At 41.4% G+C, this 12,788-nt stretch overlaps 1 protein-coding gene across 1 annotated transcript in view; it reads left to right on the forward strand.

Annotated features, from left to right (window-relative positions):
• Window positions 1–3,739: 3,739 nt before the first annotated feature.
• Window positions 3,740–12,788, forward strand: part of FABP6 (fatty acid binding protein 6) — a 28,274-nt gene continuing 19,225 nt past the window's right edge. The window contains exon 1 of the mRNA XM_044453563.1: window positions 3,740–3,765. The gene's annotated coding sequence lies outside the window, so the exon portion shown is untranslated. The remainder of the gene's footprint in view (window positions 3,766–12,788) is intronic.

Genomic DNA, 12,788 nt, shown 5'->3' on the forward strand with positions numbered 1-12,788 from the left:
TAGTTAAATTGAAAACTTAATTATTACTTCTTCCACTCGTTAGAGTAAGGAGGGTCCTTCCTTGACCTTCCAGCATGTAATGCCACCATCCCTGTTCTGATAAAGTCCCTAGTACTGTGCTACCAAATGAAACTCTGCAGCAAATTAAAGTCCACAGCAATGCTGATTGAGATAGCTGTTTCCCTGCTGCTGTTATCTGGGCTGCAACAAGATACTGTGAGGGGAGGTGGAAGATTCTGCTCCCTTGCTCTGCCAGCAAACACAGTCAAGGTCTCTGTCCCAGTGTGGTGCTAATCAGCTGGGCTACAGGGAAAAGAGAGGCGCTCCCTGAGGCTTCATGAGCTGCAGAGAGAGCAAGCAACTGTCAGGAGAGAGTGAACACTGATAATGCTGGGGGCCTACAATCAAAAGAACATTGCAGTTTATTCAGACATTCAGGAAATACATGCAGCATGTTGGTAGCCCGGAGAAGGAGTCTGTACAGGATGCTTTTATAATGTATGAGTCAAGCAGGCAGGCAGTTTGTGAGAAGCAAGTGACAATGGAAACAAAGGGTTGAAAGGATTAAGACAAGGGACAAAAGGAGCTCAGGGCCGAGACATATTAGCATATCAAAACGGGGTGTACTTGTGAAGCAGGACTGATCCTGAAGCAGAATGCTGGTCTTAAACTATCATGGAGGAATTTTGGCTCATGTAGTCCTGACACAACCAAGATCCACATGTGGGCTAAAAAATAAGGACTTGTCCAAAGACCTCCTGGTTGGATGAGGAAATTAATCCTGGACTCCTGAACACAAGTTCAACGTTTTTGTCCACAGGTGCAGCACAGTGGGCAAGGCAACCCAGTGTTCTCCAGATGCCTTGGATTAGAACTCCCATCATCCTTTACCAATACCCATGCTGGTTGGGGCTTATGACAATTGCAGTCAAATATATCTGGAGGACACCAGATTGACCCTAGAGCTTTCCCATCTCCACAGTGCATCATATGTGGTCTTCATACACTTTGGGAGGGCTGGTTGTTCTGCTGGTACCAAGTTGAAGCTAGAAGGAATGTTAAAATAGAAGGGGTGTGTGTGTGTGTGTGTGCGTGCGCGCGCACGTGCGTGCGTGCGTTAGAATGAATCTTTCCTTCCATGGGCCTTAATGTACCCAGTAGTGCAGGAACGCACTTCACATTAACAGAAGCTCATCAAAAATGCATGGGATTAAGCTGGTTAGAAGTATTTTGTTTTTGATGTTTTTACCTCTTAGTGTAATTAGCCTATGCAGTTAATAATCCAGTTCCCCTCAAACTTAGTAAATACACAGACTTTTCTAAGGCTTCTGGTTGTTCTGAAAAGTACCTTAACATGTAGCTTCACACAACCAAATATATCAGGATCCCCAACTGAAAGTGAAAAGCTGGATGGTTGAACTGACAGGATACAGCCAGAATCCAGGAAAGAATGAATATAATTCTGCTGGATCAAGAAAACATGACTTTCCATTTCTTCAAACTGCAGACCTTCATGCCACATGGCAAACCATGCTTTTGGAACTATTTCAAAAGCAGCTTGTAATGTGCCATATGGATATGTGGTTTTTCAAAAAGATCTAAAATCTCACTGGGTGTGCTAAAAAATCTTGGCCTTGCTTAAAATAGTTCTTTGAATCTTGGTTTGTATTTTTGGTGAGCATGTGCTATGTTGTGAACTTCACATCTAATGTCAAAATAGCTGGTATGAAATAAAGTTCCTTGCCTTCCCCATTATAACCATAAATGCCTAGAAAGAGAAAAAAGGGGAAAATGTCAGGTATGTACTCATTAGTTCCTTAATGCATTTGCGCACTGTTTCTTTTGTGCTTTAAGGAAATTTAACAGCCTGAATTCTGTCTTTCCATCCTTTCCTGTTAATTTCAGAATGGACAAATTTTAAAGGCAGCTATGCTACTCATATTTATATTTATTCATATTCATTGAAAATTGTGAAATGTTAATCTAGCTAAGCTACTGTTTCATAGCCTCCATGATAAAATGAGAATAAAATGTCATACTAATGGTAAAGCATGTTTCTATATGTCTGTCATCCAAGAGAACTAAATTGTTCAGTGGCCAGGAGATAATGATATTTCCTGGAAGAAAATAGTATTTTTAATCTTTATGGCTCACTGTTAGACTTATGTAGCACCTTTGCAGCATTTGAAGATATTCTGTCAATTCTTATTGACAGTGTTATAGACCAAGTCATGTTGCATATAAAACAACAACATAAGGATTTCTATTCAGTTACTGTACTTTGTAGAAGATACTCAGATAGCATTCTGGATAGAAAGGCCAGTTCACAGAAACCATAATCTTGTCAGCATCTTGGCAGAAACTTTTGTTAAAAATGTGGAGAATCAGTACTGTATTATTTCATGGTGGTAGGAAAACCAGTCAACAATATAAGCATATTATTAATGTATTTTTGCAAATCTTAATGCTTATCTTATTCATGTTGCTGATTGTGAAATTTGCCCTGTATTTGACTGTCCATGAGTGGGTGGACAAAAGGACAGACACTTGCCTAGCAGGTGGTAAATCAGAGGTACAACTGTTTTCAGATAAGGAGATTAGCCATTACTTCTCTATCCCAAAATGCAATGTTAGGTATAATCCACTACCTGCTATACCTACCACCGATTAATCAATTCAGACTACCATTTCCAAATGAATCTGCAGACCTCTGGGCCACAAGATTGGGGTAAATTTTGGCACTTTTCTCTTGTACCTCATCCTTTCTTTTTCGTACCACATAGCTTGCACATTTTTGTGGAATTTTGGTTGGTCTTTATAAAGATGGATCAAGGATTTTTCCCTGCCACTCAAGGACCAGCATGGCTATCTTGGTTTTTTGTCTGTACTTTTCAGAAGAGTTTTACTCTATATGCCTGTTCCAGAGCCTGGGGCCTGATCCTTTTCCTAGTTGACACAAACATTCTTAGCTGGGTCCTGAAGGATGGTGAAGTGACATATTTCTATATCATTTGGCCTGTAGCCAGCCTCCATTGTTAGGTGGAGGAACCACATTTCTAGGTGAGGATTTGGACAAAGGGGGAATCCCTCCCTTCACTCACTGCTACAAAGGATGTGAGAGCCAGGCCAGGGGAAGGGAAAGGCAGTGACCTTTCCCCTCATTTCCCCTTCCATGCAGAGTGTGTGTGAAGTGACATAATGGGCTTCATAAATGTCAAATTAACCGAAAGCCTGGTTTTGCTGTTGGATTAGGTGTGTCAGTTTTAGATTCCATCCAGACAATGAACTTATCCATACAAGTTCAGAGAATGTCAGAGGGAAAATACATATTTTAAGGTGTGTTTGTTAACTCCTCCTTTAGGGCCTCTCCTAGCCTTGTTTCTGACCTTTAGATGTTCCTTATATTGGACAGTCAAGGGAAAACCTTTTAACTGGTTGCCATATAAAGGAGTAACTAACCAGTTGGAAACTAATGGAAGAAAGCAATTGGATTTTTTTTTTTACTGGCTGCTAAGTTGATTTTTTCTTTCTTTCTTTCTTCTTTTTTTTTTTTTTTGCCTAGAATCCCTGAAAAGGCTCCATGCTGAGCTGCACACATTGGGAAAATGAGAAATTAGGCCTGAATTGCAGTCTAAGTAGCCAGCCAGCAACCTAACTGTCTGGTGTGCAGCAGTGCTTCTATCCTAGGATTGTTGCATCCTTTGCCATGAAGTACTCCAGAAAAAGAAGAATAGTCCCTATGATTGCATGCATAAAGTAATTATGGTAAATATTTGTTCAGCAATTTTTTTCCAGATCCCTATTTCAGCATATAGCAAATAGAGCTCAAATCCTGTTCTTGTCATCATGATAACCACAGGATAACATTTTGTGCTTGTTTTCAGCATGAAGTAAACTTTTTTGTTTCTGTCTGGGTAGAGACCATAACTGGAATTGGAACTGTAAAGCAGAGGAAAATAATGTTATATATAATGTTCTGAGGGCCAGATTAATATAGATGCTGGCTCCCCGCCCCCCACTCCCATGGTCACTTAAGTAATTATAGGGTGATCATGAAATATCTGCTTTCTGTCAGGGAAAGTCTTGGGTGAGCAGACTTTTGAGACTTCTTTCAAGTAAGGCTTTTGCAGTGGGCTTGCCCTGCCTTATTCACTGAATTTTTCCGAGGGCCCTATTTTTACATTGCTCCTGCTCTTGAAACAAGCTGTTATTCTTTAAATGGATGTCCTTGTTGCCTATCGTATGGCAGATTATAATGAATAGTTTTCCCAAAATGTACTAGGGGTGGAGAAAACGACTCGGGATGGCAGGGCACTCATTAGCCTACCCTGGCTAGAGGGCTCTTATATCTGCCATCATTATGAAGTTCATTGCTGGTAAATATTTTGAGACATATGAAATCAGAATACCTTGCAAAATGGCAGGTACTTCTGCAGTCTACTGGCATGAAATCAGATTGCCAACTTTTCAACCAGCTACTGTAGCTATGTTTTCAACTGCAGTTTGGTGTGCGTATATGAAGAGGTTATGTTTATTCCTGTGCTTGTTTACTTCTTTTCTTTTGGTTCTTTTGCTGATTTCAGTACATTTCTGCAATAGCAGTATTTTCAGTGCAGTTTTTCTCATCATCATCTGCCCGTCCTATATGGCACAATGACCCTGATCCAAATAAAATCTGGGGAAATAATTTTATGAGGGAGATAATTATTTGTAAATCAAGGAGATAGAGATGTTGTTTCTTATCAGGATAAAACAATAGTGCCACTGCATAAAAACTCATTTTCAAAGCGTACACATTTCAGTCTATTGCACAGAAACAAACAAAGAGTCTTGTGGCACATTAAGACTTAACACATTTGCTCCAGCATGACATGCTGTGGTCTATAGTTCTTGAAGCCTTATGCAGGAGTATATGTGTTAGGACTAAAAAATAAAGGCATCTGAAAAACAAGGCACCAATATTGCAATTTGTGGGGATCCCATGTCTTTTGGATAGACCTTCACAACAAGTCGCCCAGAAAGTTGGGTGAAACTTGTCAGCCACATGCAACTGTTCTCTGGGGGCTTAATTACCTCTTGGTTTGTCTGTCTAGAACTACAGGTTGTAACGCACCTGTTGGGACATGATTCATACTTGTGGGCTGCCTGCAGCTTGTTGAGGTATGTGTTGTAAAGCTGCAAAGGTTCACAGAACAAGGTTTCTTCCTCTACTGTGCTTCAGTGAAGGAGAATTGTTATCTGCCAAATCTATTGCTGCTATTTGGTAATGTTAGATGTACAAAAATGCCTTGCAGATAAAAATCACCTAATTCATGTGCCTTGTATGGAGACCCAAAAAGGTGGCAGCAATCTTCTTGCAATATTAGAGCTGTGGATCTAATCTATGGATTGGAGGTAAGGGAAAAGGTCCAAGGTGGCAAATCCATCAAAAAGTGAAGAAAGATTGCTGAGTCCTTTGAGCGAACTAAAAATAAAGTTAGGTCAATATTCTATAAGGCTATACCTAAAAAAAAGTACATGTGTGTGTTACATGTGCCCATATATAAATGCATCACATACTGTCGATGAAAAGCTTTTGCCCAACTATATGGGTAGTCAGCTTGGAGCTCTTCAGATTTGCCTCTGCTGAAGACTGGCAGGAATTCTATGCCAAAACATCTGGAGGGCCACGAGTCATGCCACAAGATTCTTTGTTAATGCAGGGAAATTTGAATTGCTCTTCTCCCTATACTTATGTAGTCATGGAGTAAAACAGGCCATTTTTTACATGGTGCTTTGAGTTTTGAAGAACTTTCCTGTATAAGAACTGGGGTGAGTTACATATAAGGCACATCTTTCTCAGCTCAGCCAACTAATAGCCAAGTCAGACTTTGAAGGGAAGCGCATTTTCCATAATAAAACAAACACTTTTGATAGTAATATATTTGGCTTTATAGAATTTCAGTTTTCCCCATATTATTATTATTAAAACATGTACTAAATAATGAGGGTCCAGTGGAGAGAAAGGGCGCTGAGGTGGGCATGGCTGATGACTTAGACCTTTACATCAGGAATGAAATTATTATCTGGACTAAGTAAGAGGAGGAGGAAACCAATATTACTGTTCAGGGAAGGTTTCTGAAAGAAAAATCAATAAAATGGATCTGAAAGATATCAAGTGTGATCATTAGCAAAAGAATATGGAGAACCCCCAGCACAAAAAGGATGTGAACCTGTATGGTTACCATAGTGATGTTAACCACTCCCTGGCCTACCCTTTTATTTTGCAAATATCCGCTGCTTCTCAATTGTACTAAAATGTTTACTGCTTCCTCTCAGCTAATTGCTGAGTAATGTGATGCTGGCAAAGAGGTGTCAGACTGAGAGTGGAAACTGAGCTTCTCAGTTTTTACACAGACACAGAGAGAGAGAGAGAGAGAGAGAGAAAGGGAGAGAGAAAGAGAAAGAGAGAGGAGCACATTGCCCCTTGGTACTCTGGCTAGGTTTTTTGTCATCTACAAGGATAACTTTTGAGGGGAAAAACACTGTTCTATCTTCTGGGTAAGGTTTGTAATGGAGAAAAGATTACATCTGTGGGGTTTTAGGTAGCAGGCCTTTAAAAAAAAAAGAAGAGTGAGACACACATGGAGGTCAGTTTAATTGGAAGCAAAGCTCCATCAATACCCAGCCTTTAGGCAGTATTTTGTAATAGCAACCTTTGCTACAGCAGGAAAGTGAAGCCTCCCCCCCTACCCCCACCTGCCCCTGTGATGGCCAGTATTAGCCAGAAGGTGAAGAAATGCTGGAGGGGCAATGGTTCAGAGAATAAATGCTGTGCTGGCCAGAAGCTAGGCTTACCCATTCTCTTTTTGATTCATGGGTCCAGTTTGTGCCTTTAACAGTCCAAGTGAAGTAAACATTCAGTACATGAAAGTTCTCCCAGCCTGCAGATGGTACAACAGGAACACATTTCCTTCCTGGATTTCTGCCAGCAGGCAGCTATTAAAGCAGGGCAAGGCATGTGTAGCAGTTCAGATGGTTTAGCCTGCAATTCCTGTCAGCCCTTCCCAACATGGCCATGATAAGGGATGACAGGAATTATGGGCTAACACAAACACATTTGAAGGCCACTAGTTGCTTGAAAACCAAGCTAACAGGCCCTGTCTGTGACTGGAAATGTGTCTTGGTGGAACGGGACACAGATGCCAAGGGAAGCTCTATTTGTGTAATAGTGGCAAATGCCAAATGGTCCAGTGGAAAATATAGAGATATGCTTGTGTCAGGGGACAACAGATGTGGGCTTCATATTTTCAATTGCCTACCACTAATTCTTAAGCAGTCATGTTCTACCTTGTTGTTAAGTGCCCTCAAGTCATCTTATGAATGAAAGCCCTCCAAAATGTCCTGTCCATGACAGCTTATTCAGCATTTCCAAACTGAAGGCTGTGGCTTCCTTTATGGATTCAACCCATCTTGTATTTGGTCTTTCCTTTCATCTTCTGCCTTCGATTTTCCCTAGCATGACTGTCTTCTCTAGGGAGTCTTGCCTTCTCATGGTGTGTCCAAAGTATGATAGTCTTACTTTTGTCATACTAATTTCTAGGGAAAGCTCTAGATTGATTTGATCTAGGATCCACTTGTTTGTCTTTTTATCAGTCCAGGATATTCACAAAGCTCTCCTCCAGCACCATGTTTCAAATGCATCATTTTTCTTCCTGTAAGCTTTCTTCACTTTCCAACTTTCACACCCATACATTGTGATTGAGAATACAATAGTTTGAATGTTCTTGACTTTGCACCATATTACTTAATGGAGAGAGGAAGCCCTTGAAAGCTGTTGGGCATGCAGAGAATGTAAAAACAAATTACTCCTTCTAAGCCACTGTACATGGCAAAAGCAATGCCTCTTGGAGGTCTTCATGTTATTTTCACATACAGATTTTTTTTCTTGCATAGAGGTTGGATTTGCACAATCAGAAAGGTAACACCTTTTGTCCTTTCCTGGAAGAGAAGGTGTGCCTTTTAATAGCCTTAATATTTGGTAGGCAAAATACAAGTTAGCTTACAAAAGGGTATGGGACTAGGTTAATCATTACCCCTTGCCTTGTCTGATGTAACCTGAAGCTCCACATTTGTATGATACTGTTTTTGGGGATATAATGAAATTTGGGGTATGAAAGTAAAAATTCAAGAACATTCAAGAACAGATAGGCAAAGGTCTTCTGATGTATCAAAGCTAACCCAATACATCTCAAAACTCCTATAATACTGTATCTGCTGCCCAGATACAAGATCAGCTGATGAAACTTGGAAATCCTGGGACATAACTGAAGTGGCCAACTTGTTCATGTAATTGGCAACCAGCAGCCAGATCAGCCTAAGTGTCTGAGAACAAGGTGTTAAGAAAACTTATTTGTAGTTTAAATCTTGATTCTGTTATACAGCCAATTAAAACTGACAGCAGAGAAGATGCAAAGCCCTTTCATATTACAATCTACCCAGAAGGTTTGTCCAATTCGGGGGAGCCAGAGGGCAGAGTTAGGCAGTTTGACTAGGCAGTTTCAAAGTTACCTAGTGAAGAATCTCAGGCAGGATGTGAAGGAGGAGGAGGAGGAGGAGGAGGAGGCCTTTCAGAGCTGGGGGTGAAGGTGATGAAGAAGGAGTTCCTTGACCTAGTCAGGAGAAACGTGCAGTCCAATTACGAAGTTCTGGTGTTCCTGCCATCAAGCAGTAGGAGCCAGAGGTCAGATGCTTTTCTGAAACGGGAAAGGCTCAGTTGAATGGAACTTTTTCATGACACATGCTTCTCCCACATCTCAAGGAGAATGTGACTTTGATTTACACTCTTCTGTAACCTGTTACATTTTAATAAAAGGACTAAGCTTCTAAAGTTTAAGCTGCGATTGCTGGAAAAAAGTGAAAAAAGAGGGAGAGACCTGCTCATGACACTGAGTTAGGCAAATGCATGAGATTTGTATCTAATCTTAGGGGAAGGTCAATTTAATTCAGAGTCATATAATTGAGAGCTATATGCTATTTATTTTATATTATTGCGAATGGCTTTAGATCACATTTCTAATGCAAGTCAGAGCCATTTGAAAAGATAGACTCAAACCTCTGATGTAAAGCAACCAGTAAACAGATATGATCCAACAGCCCACCATGGCTTATTTAAGCCACAGAGGGTTGTGCTGCATGCCAGCAGCCAATTTGATATTTGTGCTCTCTCTATGGTTCATTGGGTTGTCCAAATCCAGGGACCAAGGGTTATCTGTGAAGTTAACAAGAGGCCGTGGGTTCTGTAAGTCTTGTTTAGCAATGCATAATCCACAGTCCCTGAGTTTGGAGGATACAACCTACTGTGGTCATAGCTGAAATATTTAAATAAGCTATGGCAATTATATGAACCTGGCCAGAAGTTTAGTTCTGCCATAGCAGGGCTTTTCAACAGGCTGTATTACACATGAATGAGCAACCTGCTTGACCATTGTTCTTGCTGCTTTTTACATGCTTAGTTGCAGAAGAGACCTCCCAGTTTCTTAAATTGCTGCAACATTCAGATCTACAAATGTGATCTGATTATGTCTGAGTAGCCATCATGGAAGAACTGTGGTATATTGGCAGATAAAAAAGTAGTTCTAAGGGGAAAAACCATTCCAAATTGAAATCCCTATGCATATAAAAGACTGTGAATTCCAAGACTGTACAGTCTTTTCATGGTTCTCAATCTAATCCTTTTGGTCAGCCCTCTGAACCTGCATGGTTTAGATGCAGTGTTCAAGCTGACTTTTTGTGTGCCTGCAATGAAGAAAGGTATAACACTTGAACCCTCCACCCCACAGCCCATTTTCCCCAGGACCTAGTGTGGGGGTGTGAGTCCTCTAACATTGTTTCCTTTTGCATGCTTCTTTCCCATTCATTATAACGAGCATGACACAGGGCAAAAGGTTTGCATTCATATTCCATGATGGCTGTTTTTGAAAATCCATGCTTTAAGTAATCTGCTTGCACACTGACCCTTTTCAGTCTTGGAAGCTGTAAGGATGACTTCAGCCTGCTCCTCAGCTTGCCACCCCTCTTTCTGGAAAGGTCTTTAAACAAAGAACAGGTCACATCTGGCATGGATGCAATAGACCCGAACATTTACATCTGTGTACATTCCAGGCTGACTCTCCAGCTTCACTTTCCCCTCCCCCAGAAATCAGCTTATGTAAAACAAGTGCAGTAGAAATTACTGGGAAAATGTGGTACCAGGTGCTCCCCAGACTACTGATTGGTCAGTTTGAATTTTCCACGCTGGGAATTATCTGACCCATAGACATGCTTGGGCTTTTTGCAGTGCCTGAGGCTATTGAAGGCTCTTGGGCAAGGCATTTGCAATGAGTGCCCTTCATCAGTGGGTTGACCCTCTCATTACCATGCTCACCAGCTACTATTACTCCTCTTCCTCTTTCTCAGCATGGCTCTCGCTTGACAAGTAGAGGGCCAGTGAGCAAGTAGGCAGGGGCTGCTTCTCCTTCCCTTCACCACCACTATGGACCAGGGCAAGAGGTAGGTGAACAGACAGACTGCAGTGATGAAGAAGAGCAACAACTCCAGAGGACTGTTGTTAATGGGCCCCTGCTTGGGAGTGCGCCCTTGTAAGGTGCCCAGCCCTGGATCTTTGAGATTTTCATGGAAAGCAAGAAGGCAGTAGCAGCCTAACTATGTGGGAAAACCCAGTGATGGGTGCCAGCCCTACCCCTACTACAAACTGCTTTGGCCTTCTGACATTGTCTGAGCCACATGACTAGTCGGAATCCGAGTTCTGAGCAGCAGGGTTTTGCAGAGGATGGAAAGGGTCTTAGCATCATAGAACAGCAGAGGTGGAAGGGGCCATGAAGGCTATCAGGTCCAACACCCTGCTGTAGCAGGACACCAATTTACATCATCCCACTCAGATGACCATCCAGTTTTGCCTTGAATGTCTCCAGTGTGGAAGAGCTCACATCCTCTCTAGGCAACTGGTTCTGACTGTTGTATTGCTCTGACAGTGAAGACACTTTTCCTGATATCTAGCTGGAATCTGGGTTGTTCCAAGTTGAATTGATTATTCAGTGTCCTGCACTCTGGTATCAGTGAGAAGAGATCTTGACAGCCTCTTTGTGACAGCCTTTGAGGTGCTTTAGAGGGATATCATGCCCCTGCTCAGTCTTCTCTTCTCAACACTGAACATGCCCAGTTCTCTCAGTCTCTCCTCGTAAGGCAGTGTTTCCAAACCCTGGATCATTTTTGTTGCCCTCCTCTGAACCTTGTCCAATATTTATGCAGCTTTCTTAAATGTTGGTGCCTAGAACTGGACACAGTATTCTAAATGAGGTCTGGCTAGTGCTGAGTATAGGGGAACTAGTACTTCTCATGATTTGGAAGTGATACTTCTAATGAATTCCAAAATAGCATTTACCCTTTTTGTGGCTACATTACATTGTTGACTCCAATTTAGCTTGTTGTCTACAAAAACTCCAAGGACTTTTTATTTTGCTGTACTGTTGAGCCAAGTGTTCTCCATCTTGTCTGGATGCGTTTTGTTTCTTTTTCCTAGGTGAAGAACTTGGCATTTGTCTCTACTGAATCTCATTCTGTTGCTTTCAGCCCAGCATTCAAGCTTGTGTTGTTTGCCCTGGATCTTATTTTTGTTTTCCAGGGAGTTTCCTGTTCTGCTCAGTTATGTATGGTCTGCAGATGGAAGTTCTTTGTACTTCCTCATCTAGATCATTAATAAAAATGTTGAAGAGCACTGCAGGGATGGGAGGAGGCAGGTACTGTTACCTTATATCAGTTCCTGTAGGAACTCCAGTCTCCTTCCCTCCCCTTCTCTGGCACAAAGTCTGCATTACTGAAACCAGCTGTCTAGATTAAATACACAGTGCAAGGAAGGTGTGTATTAAATGTATTAACAGTGTGTACTAACAGTGAGAGAGATCAGCACCCTGCTCAGTGTGTTGTGCATTGGATGCATGCAAGCTTCAGAGTCTGGAAGCTTCCATGTGTTGAGAGTGTTGGTGCCTTGGCTTGTGTCCTTGGTGAATTATTATTAGAATTCTGATATGCATATTTTGGTGAGTTAGTTTGGCATTTCTTTTTATTACTAAAAAACAACTGATTATTTTTCTCTGCTGGGTTATTTTAACTGGAGCTGATCTAATTCTCCTATGCACTAGACTTCCTGGTAAATGGTTAAAGGAGTTTAGAGGAAGTCCCAAGAAGGGGCCTTTCCATCTCCATACATAAACACATGAAGTTGTCTTCCCGGAGACAGTCTAAGAGATATTAAAAAGACATGAGAATTGGAATGGTGCAATATCTGAAAAATATAAGCCAAAAGTATCTTGCAGCCTGTCCTACCCTGATGGAGTAGAAGTAAACACATGCCAGTTTATTGTAGTTGCGTTTTCAGAAAACTGAAGTGTAGAATTAAGCATGGCAACAATCACAGTTAACAAAAGTTCCCAACTTCTACTTTGCCTAGCACAATATCAGACTGAAAAAGTTTAATTGTTTTAATGTTTTAATTTTATTCTTCCGGTTAAATATCCACACTTTAACCTCATGAATCCCCATGAAAAGTGCTAAAATAGAGGCTGCTGAAGGACTGAAACTAACTTGTACACCAGTGATGAATGAAAACTGGAGAGAAAAAGGAGGGGTTAGCTTGGCTTATCCCTGAATGTAGGTCACAGTGACTCAAAGCGATGCAGAGCTGCCAGTGGCCGAGCAAAAGGGACCTTGTCACACCAGACCAGTACAAAAGCCAGGTATTAATGTCAACG

Source organism: Varanus komodoensis, unplaced genomic scaffold (assembly GCF_004798865.1).
Source record: "Varanus komodoensis strain SLA01 unplaced genomic scaffold, ASM479886v1 scaffold7_1, whole genome shotgun sequence".
Classification (NCBI taxonomy): Eukaryota; Metazoa; Chordata; class Lepidosauria; order Squamata; family Varanidae; genus Varanus; species Varanus komodoensis.